The sequence below is a fragment of the Podarcis filfolensis genome, assembly GCF_964270895.1.
Source record: "Podarcis filfolensis genome assembly, chromosome: 11".
NCBI classification, from domain to species: Eukaryota; Metazoa; Chordata; class Lepidosauria; order Squamata; family Lacertidae; genus Podarcis; species Podarcis filfolensis.
In genome coordinates, this window is record NC_139613.1 from 15,009,166 (window position 1) to 15,018,873 (window position 9,708).

Here is a 9,708-nt window from a genome sequence, read left to right on the forward strand (position 1 = left end):
ATGTTTATACATCATATCCCCTTACCTTGTCTGATTACAGTTGGCCCAAGCCCTCTCCTTGATTTTGTTCAAGACCCCTATGTATAATTTCTGAGGGGAAGAGGTTGTTGGGAATGAGGAAGAGGCACTTGAAGAAGAGACTGGATGCTGGAACAATATTGGGTGTGACCCAGGAATAGGACTTGCATGTCTGGTTGCTAAAAATTAGGATTCCAACTTGCAATTCAGGGCAGTTCATGGACATTGATAACTCGGGCAATAGGATGCTGATTGCATGTATATGTTGTTAGGCTTTCCAGCTTGTGGTTCAGAAAACCCAAGTGGTTTTATTAAGAAGAGGAGGGAGATTAACAATGCAATCCTATGCAGATCTGCTTGGAAGAAAGTCCTGTGGAGTTCATTTGAACTCCCAGGTAAATTATTATTATTATTATTATTATTATTATTATTATTATTTATTATTTATACCCCGCCCATCTGGCTGAGTTTCCCCAGCCACTCTGGGCAGCTCCCAGTCAAGTATTAAAAACAATACAGCATTACTGTAAATATTAAAAACTTCCCTGAACAGGCCTGCCTTCAGATGTCTTTTAAAAATAGGATAGCTACTTATTTCCTTCACATTATGTGCAGGTTTGCTGCTTGAGTTAATAAGAGATTTGTTGTTGATGGTAAAGGCAAGTTTTAAATGTTCCGTAGTTTGGTAGTTGTCACTTTCTGAACTGGCCCCCATGAAATACCTTTACATCTTCAGACTAACACAATGGTTAAATATTTCCAAAATGATCTGGTACCAAAGGGAAGCCCTTTAAATGGCTCCTATGCATTTCCACAGCCTCCTAAGTGGCAAAGTTTTGCAGAAATGGGAGTTCTGTAAACCCAGGCAAACCACAGGTCCACTTAGATAAGTATTGTTTGCAGCAACTGGCATCAGCCATCCAAGGTTTCAGACATAAATCTTGCCTGGAGGTGTCAGGGGTTGAATCAGACTTTTCATATAGAAATTGTATATTCTAGCAGTGAATTATGACCCCTGAATTTGAGCAGGGAGGAACTATACTATGTGACGTATTTAGGTGATATCCAGGGCAAAACCTTGTGAGCTCCTCAGAAAAAAAGGGTTGTCTTTTCATTTAGATCAGGACAAACTTCTAGCTTTCATGCGGAACGTAAAGCCATTAATGAGCAGTATACGTTTTGTGACAATGCAGAACTTAAGAGGCTGCTATGCAACTGGTCTGATAGCACTGCATCACCAGATGCAAGTCGGTGATGCTGTCCTTTGCTTTCAGAGCAAAAGAATGGCTCTTCGAAGCACTTCTCCATCTCTAGTCACAATCAGTTCAAGAGGCCCACACACTCACACTTGATTAGTGTGGAGCTTGCATTGCCATGGTAACTATTCTCTTCACATACTTTTTGGCACTTGGAAAAACTCAATTGGTTTCTTCCCACGATCTAAGAGATTGGAGCACTGTTCAGTGCCCTTGCAAGATTAGGTCTGTAATGATGGAAACAAAGAGATTGCTTCTGTCAGGACGGGCCTTAATCTTGCACTGCACTGAACTTCCTGCTCTAGTGAACCCTGCAAGCCCAATGGCCAATAAAGATTTATAGCTTGTAGCCATAGGCCATTGCAAATGCAGTAAAAGACCTATTAGCACAGGCATAAAACATGAATAAGTATACACTCTGCTTAAAATGCAATCAAGATTGAAACTTCCTGGGGTTAGATTTAGCTTGCTCAAATTAGCAAGTCACTAACAGTTCGTTGAAAGATTCTCACTTGGATTTTCTTTGCTGCAGTTGCATATATTGCAGTTTGATAGTATATGTACTCCTATGGGTTGGATAACAGGTCAGTGACTCTGTTTTGCACTGGTCACCCACTCCATTGCATGCAATATAAAAGAATGGTTTCTTTTCTAGGACAGGCATACAGTGGGCAGTGCAATGAATGTTATTGGCATCATCTGTCTGGAAAGACAATGGCAGGAAGTCAAACCGCTGCGTTAGCAGCACTGAAGTGACTTCCCCAGGGCACATTTAGTCGCTGGCTAGACTAAAAACAAGCACATGAACACCTCTGTGCCCTGGCTACACCATGCATGGATTTTCTATATCATCACCATATGCTATGAGCCCCAGCCTTCCTCAAAGTTAATGTGAACCGTAAAGGTGTCCAACCCTCCCCAGTTTCCCATCAGCTGCAAGCTTGGCAACTTTGCTATCTCTGATTGAATCTGTGTTTTACCTCCACAAATCACCGTGTTTGCTTTGGGATTCAAGCTCCATCAGTATGGTACAGAGGATGACAACCATATACATTTCCAGAGAGAGAGATGGAATCCTTGTAAGAGCAAGCTTATTATATTTTACTTGCACTAAGGCACCAGATGTTCTTGTGCATTGCCTTCCGTTCTCAGAAGGACGTGCATAGGAGATGATAATGAGCGATTGCTTTTCTCTGTGTTCAAGGCAAAGATTTCATCAGCTCCATAGAAGTATCTGTCAGCTAGCCAGTTATGAGTTATGGTCACAGCTGTTGTACCATGGCCAGGAATATGGGAGGAGTCCCCTTATTTTGTGATTGTAAATTGCTCTAAACTGTTTTCAGCATTGTGTTTTAACAAGGCAGGCGTTCTTGTTGTATATTTGTAAATTCATATTAGAAAAATACACAAAGGTTGCTTCCAGACAACTTGTTTATTGAGCATTCATCCTGATTTGTTTGCAGGGAGATTAAGACAACGTTGGCTATTTAATAAGCATAAGGTTAGATGACGTTGCGTAAAGTGAGTGTTACTCCACACCTTCCAGTGCAGTCCCCCTTTACTTTCCTTATCACAAAAAGTCTGATCTTTTGTGAAAGTAGCTTTGTTGCTCAAGACAGTGTGGTCAACTGCAATTGCATAAACCAGATTTGCCAGTTTGTGACTGGGCCCTCCTGCAAATAGCAACCGTCTGGAAGTGGCCCCTCCTTCAGAAGGAAGTCAGATCTGAGAAACACTGCCCCTGGCACTTTTCATCATTTAGGAAAGTAAGGAGTAATGCACAGTCGTCTTTTTCCGAGCTGTAATTCTCAAACCACTCGCTACTTTTGACTAGAATACTGTTTCCTCTCTAATAAAGAACAGTTGTTTGGCAATTATAATGGTTCCATCTCTTTTTATAACTGTGCACTGTGCTGTTGCCACCACCCTGGGACCTCATGGTGAAGGGTGGGTAATAAATATAAATGGAATAAAATAAATAATAAAAATCAAGGGTAATTTAATTTAAAAATTAACAACTCTTAAATGTGCATGAGCTCTCTGAACCCAGTAATCCACTGTTGTGAGTATCAAATGGATGTGTGGGATCCATCTAAGGTGCAGGTTCCGAAAAAGGAATCCAGTGCCAGTTATGTGATCCAGTCTGAAACTGACATCCAGTTCTTTTTGTTGTCCACTCTGTTTGGTATGGTTCTTTTTAAAGGTTTTTTTTTATTTCACAATGTTTACTTGAAGATTAATATCCCATTTCTTTCATTTATTCTTTTGGGGTGGAAACTGCTGTTGCTTAGAGAGCCAGTAAGTATGCAGTCTGCCTCTGTATAAAAGCAAATCTGTAACAAATAATCTGCATCCCCTATCCGGAAAATTAATTTCCATATTAAGTTTGGAGCTTGCAACGCACTGAAGTGGAAAGTAAAGAATGATGCACAAGATTTTTGACAGAACACTGCCTCCCAGTTTTATTGGTTTAATTTTTCCTAATGACTAAAACTGACACATTTCCCAGCACCACCAGAAGGTATTTAGTGAAATTACAGAGCTCTAATCGACATTAATACACATGTCAGTTTGTTAGCATATAAACTGAGTGAGTCCTGGAATTAAATTGTGAAGCTGGTGATCTGAGAGATAAAACTTTTGTTCCCCATCCCACGTTGTAAAGGTTCTGTCAGCTATAGTGTAAATTTGAAATATCCTTGCTGAGGACAGTTTTGCCAATGTTGCTACAAGATTTTGGCTGAATTTGCATGTCATGTTCAGGGCGATGTGCAGGAGTGGGCTACAATGAGACCCCGAATTGTGTATTCCCTTCTCCTCTGCCCGCATCACCCAGAAGAGTTCAGAAGCTCCTAAACCTACTTTTGGTTAGCAGTGGTTAGTTATGTCATCTGAAGTGGCAATCTGGTTAATATTAACCATGGTTAGCATGAAAGAAGCCAACTTCAAACCATGGTTTCTGGAGCTGGCTTATTTGAACTAACCATGGTAAACAATAATTACTGTTCTGGGCTTGGATGATAGGAGAAGCTGTGGTTAACTAAAATGGAAAGGAAATCTTCTGAACTCTTATGGGTTGCATGGAAGGAAGGGATGGGACTGAGAGAGCGGGCAAACCCAAGGTTCACTGTGTCTCATTCCTGTTTGTGCACACCTTGCTAAAACCATGCTGTGTGGCACAGCCAAAGAAGATAAATGAGATCAGCATTGGGAGAATTAGATCAAAGTAATTTCCACATCAGCCTAGCTCCTCTACCTAGTGAATAAAATCCTGAGAGAGCAATCCTGACAAGTTAATTCTGATTTGATGGCTGAAGTAGAGCAGGACAATCAAAACAATAACAAAATGTAAGACTGCTAGTTAATCCTTAACATTTGGCATGGAAAGTATCTCTTAGCTATTCATGAACACTGTGAACATAATAATAATAATAATAATAATAATAATAATAATAATAATAATTTATTATTTATACCCCGTCCATCTGGCTGGGCCTCCCCAGCCACTCTGGGCGGCTTCCATAAAAACCAAAAATACAATAAAATATCACATGTTAAAAACTTCCCTGAACAGGGCTGCCTTAAGATGTCTTCTGAATGTCAGGTAGTTGTTTATCGCTTTGACATCTGCTGGAAGGGCGTTCCACAGGGCGGGCGCCACTACTGAGAAGGCCCTCTGCCTGGTTCCCTGTAGCTTTGCTTCTCACAATGAGGGAACCGCCAGAAGGCCCTCGGCGCTGGACCTCAGCGTCCGGGCAGAATGATGGGGGTGGAGACGCTCCTTCAGGTATACTGGACCGAGGCCGTTTAGGGCTTTAAAGGTCAGCACCAACACTTTGAATTGTGCTCGGAAACGTACTGGGAGCCAATGTAGGTCTTTCAAGACCGGTGTTATATGGTCTCGGCGGCCGCCCCCAGTCACCAGTCTAGCTGCCGCATTCTGGATTAGTTGTAGTTTCCGAGTCACCTTCAAAGGTAGCCCCACGTAGAGTGCATTGCAGTAGTCCAAGCGGGAGATAACCAGAGCATGCACCACTCTGGCGAGACAGTCCGCAGGCAGATAGGGTCTCAGCCTACGTACCAGATGGAGCTGGTAAACAGCTGCCCTGGATACAGATTTGACCTGTGCCTCCATGGACAGCTGTGAGTCCAAAATGACTCCCAGGCTGCGCACCTGGTCCTTCAGGGGCACAGTTACCCCATTCAGGACCAGGGAATCCTCCACACCTGCCCGCCTCCTGTCCCCCAAAAACAGTACTTCTGTCTTGTCAGGATTCAACCTCAATCTGTTAGCCGCCATCCATCCTCCAACTGCTTCCAGACATGAATCAGAAGTGAGATGGGTCCTTCCCCAGATGTCTTGCAATTTGCATTAGGTTCAGTAAGAGACAAAAAGAGTTCAGGACAGTAATCTAGCAATAAAATGGTATTGGAGCATTGTTGCTTTAACATCTATCGATTGCCACAAATCAGATGTATGTGGCAAATGGTAAATGTGGCTAGGTTTTATCTTCCTGCCTTTCACTAGGCGGAAATGGTTCGTTTTGCTGAATTTGTCAATACTATCACACATCGTTAATGACTAAGAATGTGTTTTGTTTTAATTAGAAGTTTCTTATACTGTGCATCAAGAAATATTAAGACTTTTTTATAACAATTAAGCAATAATAAATCAAACAATACAACAAGAGCACTTAAAAAACCAAAAACCCTGAGTTTTTGACCATATGTTTATGAGATACTGATAACACCCTTCCTCCTGTTTTCTCAAATGTTTAAAAACACTCTCTTCTTTCCACTGAAACCTCCCCAATCCATCAGATTTCCCCCCCACTTTGAATGACTTTTCTTTTATACAGCCACTCTTCAAAAAATAATTAACACACGATGCAGCCAAAGCTAATTAACACACGATGAGAGCCAGTGTAGTGTAGTGGTTAAGAGCAGTAGTCTCGTAATCTGGGGAACCGGGTTTGCATCTCTGCTCCTCCACATGCAACTGCTGGGTGACCTTGGGCCAGTCACACTTCTTTGAAGTCTCTCAGCCCCACTCACCTCACAGAGTGTTTGTTGTGGGGGAGGAAGGGAAAGGAGATTGTTGGCCGCTTTGAGACTCCTTAAAGGGAGTGAAAGGCTGGATATCAAACCAAACTCTTCTTCTTCTTCTTCTAACCATTTTATGCCCCATGGAATTCAAGGAAGATAATTAAAGTTGGGGGGGGCATAGGACAGGCAAGAGGAAGTACAGTGCATTGTAAAACTATGGAATTTGGGGTTTGTTTTGAGGTGGGGGTTGTAGCTGGGGTTTTTGGTATATTTTAGATCTTATGATTTATGAGGAAATCGTTCAGTTTGTGTATTTTTTTAATGTTTTATTGTTTATGACTACTTTTGTTATGTTGTAGTTAGGCGTTTTTTCACCCATTCTGTAAGCCCCCTTGACCATGGTTTGAACTGTGGAAAGGCAACATGCAAATAAAATTATGTGTTATATATACAATTTGCTGCCACATTGTGATGGCTACCGAGTTGGATGGCTTTAAAATGAGCAGCAACAACAGCGGCAATAATTATATTAGCACAAGCTCGGAAGACAGAAGAAATACAGTGGTGCCTCGCAAGACGAAATTAATTCGTTCCGCGAGTCTTTTCGTCTTGCGATGTTTTTCGTCTTGCGGAGCACAGTCAGTCGCAACTGCACCTCTTCAAGCGGTTTTTTTAAAAAAGGAAACAAACTCGCAAGACGTTTTCGTCTTGCGAAGCAAGCCCATAGGGAAAATCGTCTTGCGAAGCAACTCAAAAAACGAAAAACTCTTTCGTCTTGCGAGTTTTTCGTCTTCCGAGGCATTCGTCTTGCGAGGTACCACTGTACCAATGAAAGAACAATGGCGAGGGAAACTTACGGAATATGCAGAACTGGCAAAATTAACAGATAAATTACATGAAAAGGATAACAAAGATTTTAAAATAGAATGGGAACCATTTACAACATATATGAAGAGACAATATAAAGAATTGGACTCACTGGCAGGGTTTGAATAAACAAACACGATTGTATATAACAAAAAGTAAGACTATATGTATTGGGAAAATTTTGGGAAACAACACACAGGGAGAGAAATAAAACAAAATGGGAATATGAGGGAAGTCCAGGGGAGGAGGGAGAGGAAATATGGAAAATTGTTAGAGAAATGTTAGAGGATGTATATATAGAAAAACCAATATTCTTTAAAAAAACAAAATGGGATTAGGCAAATCCAGGGAGGGTCATCATGAAATTCCTACTAGCCAAGATGGCTGTATATTAATTCTGGTGCTAGAGAACCATGCTTCCGAATTATTAATCTACGGAGCAACACTGCTGTTGTTCTCATGACTTCCTGGGTGACATCTGTTTGGCCACTGCACTAAACACCATGCTCGTCTGGATAGGTGTTAACTTCCGATAACTTATAAACTTTTATACAACCCCCAAAGGCCCCATCTAGCAAACTATCTCAAAGTTCTAGACAACGCTAAACACCGATGGGCATTTTCCAGGGCCCGCTTTAACTCTCTCCCTTCAGCTCTTCTAGAGGGAAGATACAATAAAATACCGATCGAACAAAGATTATGTCCCTGTAACAGCAATGAAATCGAAACCATTGGGCATGTCATCTTATACTGCCCATTGTATCGAGACTCAAGAAAAGAGCTGATCGAACCGATTCTGAGGAAAATACCTCGCAGTACAGACGACACCTATATCAGACACCTCTTAGCTGACAAAGAGCCCGAAATTAACAGGTCCGTGGCAAAGTACTGTTACATTGCAACAAGAATAAGACGAGCAATGACGTCAGCAACGGAGTTCAAATTGTAAACATCAAAGGAACGATAATAAACAGTAGCGACACCTGAATTGAATTTTTAAAACTTTAAAAGTCGAAACCTGGTCATAAATATAAGCACCAATTCTGTGAATTGGCCATATTTCTACTGTTATTTGTAGCACAATACTACTTTTAATGTCATATTTTTATAAATTACTTCCTGGTCACTGACCGTATTAAAGATATTTGATTTGGTGTTAAGTTTGATCCAGCAGGGATCTCCTGGTAGGTGTGCAAAAAAATAACAAATACCAATTCTGAGACACAAAGTACAAATGTGGTTGTTCCCAAACTTTTCCACTAGAGGGTACTCATTCCACATTAATTATACCAGAAAGTAAATATATGTTCTGAACTTCCAAATCGCTTGCGATTGCTCCCAAACCTATGGTCCGTAAAACCTCATCAGGTGCCCCGTGTGCAGTTATTGAATCTTTCATTTCTTATAAAGAATATTGGGATGCGGGTGACAATGTGGTCTAAACCACTGAGCCTCTTGGGCTTGCTGATCAGAAGGTTGGTGGTTCAAATCCCCACAACGAAGTGAGCTCCTGTTGCTCTGTCCCAGCTCCTACTTACCTAGCAGTTTGAAAGCATGCCAGTGCAAGTAGATAAATAGGCATCGCTGTGGCGGGAAGGTAAATGGTGTTTCCGTGCGCTCTGGTTTCCGTCACGGTGTTCCGTTGCACCAGAAGCGGTTTAGTCATGCTGGCCACATGACCCGGAAAGCTGTCTGTGGACAAATGCCGGCTCCCTCGGCCTGAAAGCGAGATGAGCGCCACAACCCCATAGCTGCCTTTGACCGTCCAGGGGTCCTTTACCTTTATCTTTAAAGAAATAAAAGGTGTGATGAAAAATACAATGGGAAATAATACAGCATCTAGCACAGAGCAATACAATTGCCACAATTGGTAGGGGGGAAATCATTAAGTGGGCCATCACAAACATCAGCAGTTTTAGGTGGGGATATTCCAAACTTGATCTATTCCATTGGTCTTTGGCTGGTAGAAGACCCCTCTCTATGTGGCATTTTAGGCAATTGTGGCTGGTGTTCTTTGGGATTTGTGGGCCAGAAGACAGGGAACTTGACAGTAGCTGGAGCCTGAGCGAATGACAGGGGGGGTCAAATCCTTGTCAGGAACAAGCTGGCAGGGTTTATATTTTAAATTTCTTTTTATATTGCCCTGAAATCCATTTTTCTTGTTAGAGTGGTTAGTAAAATTTTAAAAAATAAATGGATAGTAAAAGTGGTTAAGCAGTTACCAGTCTTCCTTGCATGCATATACCAGCAGGGCTACTACAGTGATGTTTAAGATGCATTTTGAGCCGCTGTGCAATTAATTAGCTCCTAGATGTCGCTGTTCTACACACTTGGAAAAAACACTTCCTCAGCTGTGATCAGTTCTATTATTTTCTTGGTTTAATTTCCCCTGCTCCCCCCCCCCAACACACACAGAGGATAGAAATGGAATTATCTATTATTTACACACCATGAGCTTTTTAAAGAGTTTGGAGAGAAATATCCAATTAGTTTGCACAATGTCAGTCCAGCAGTTCCCGAA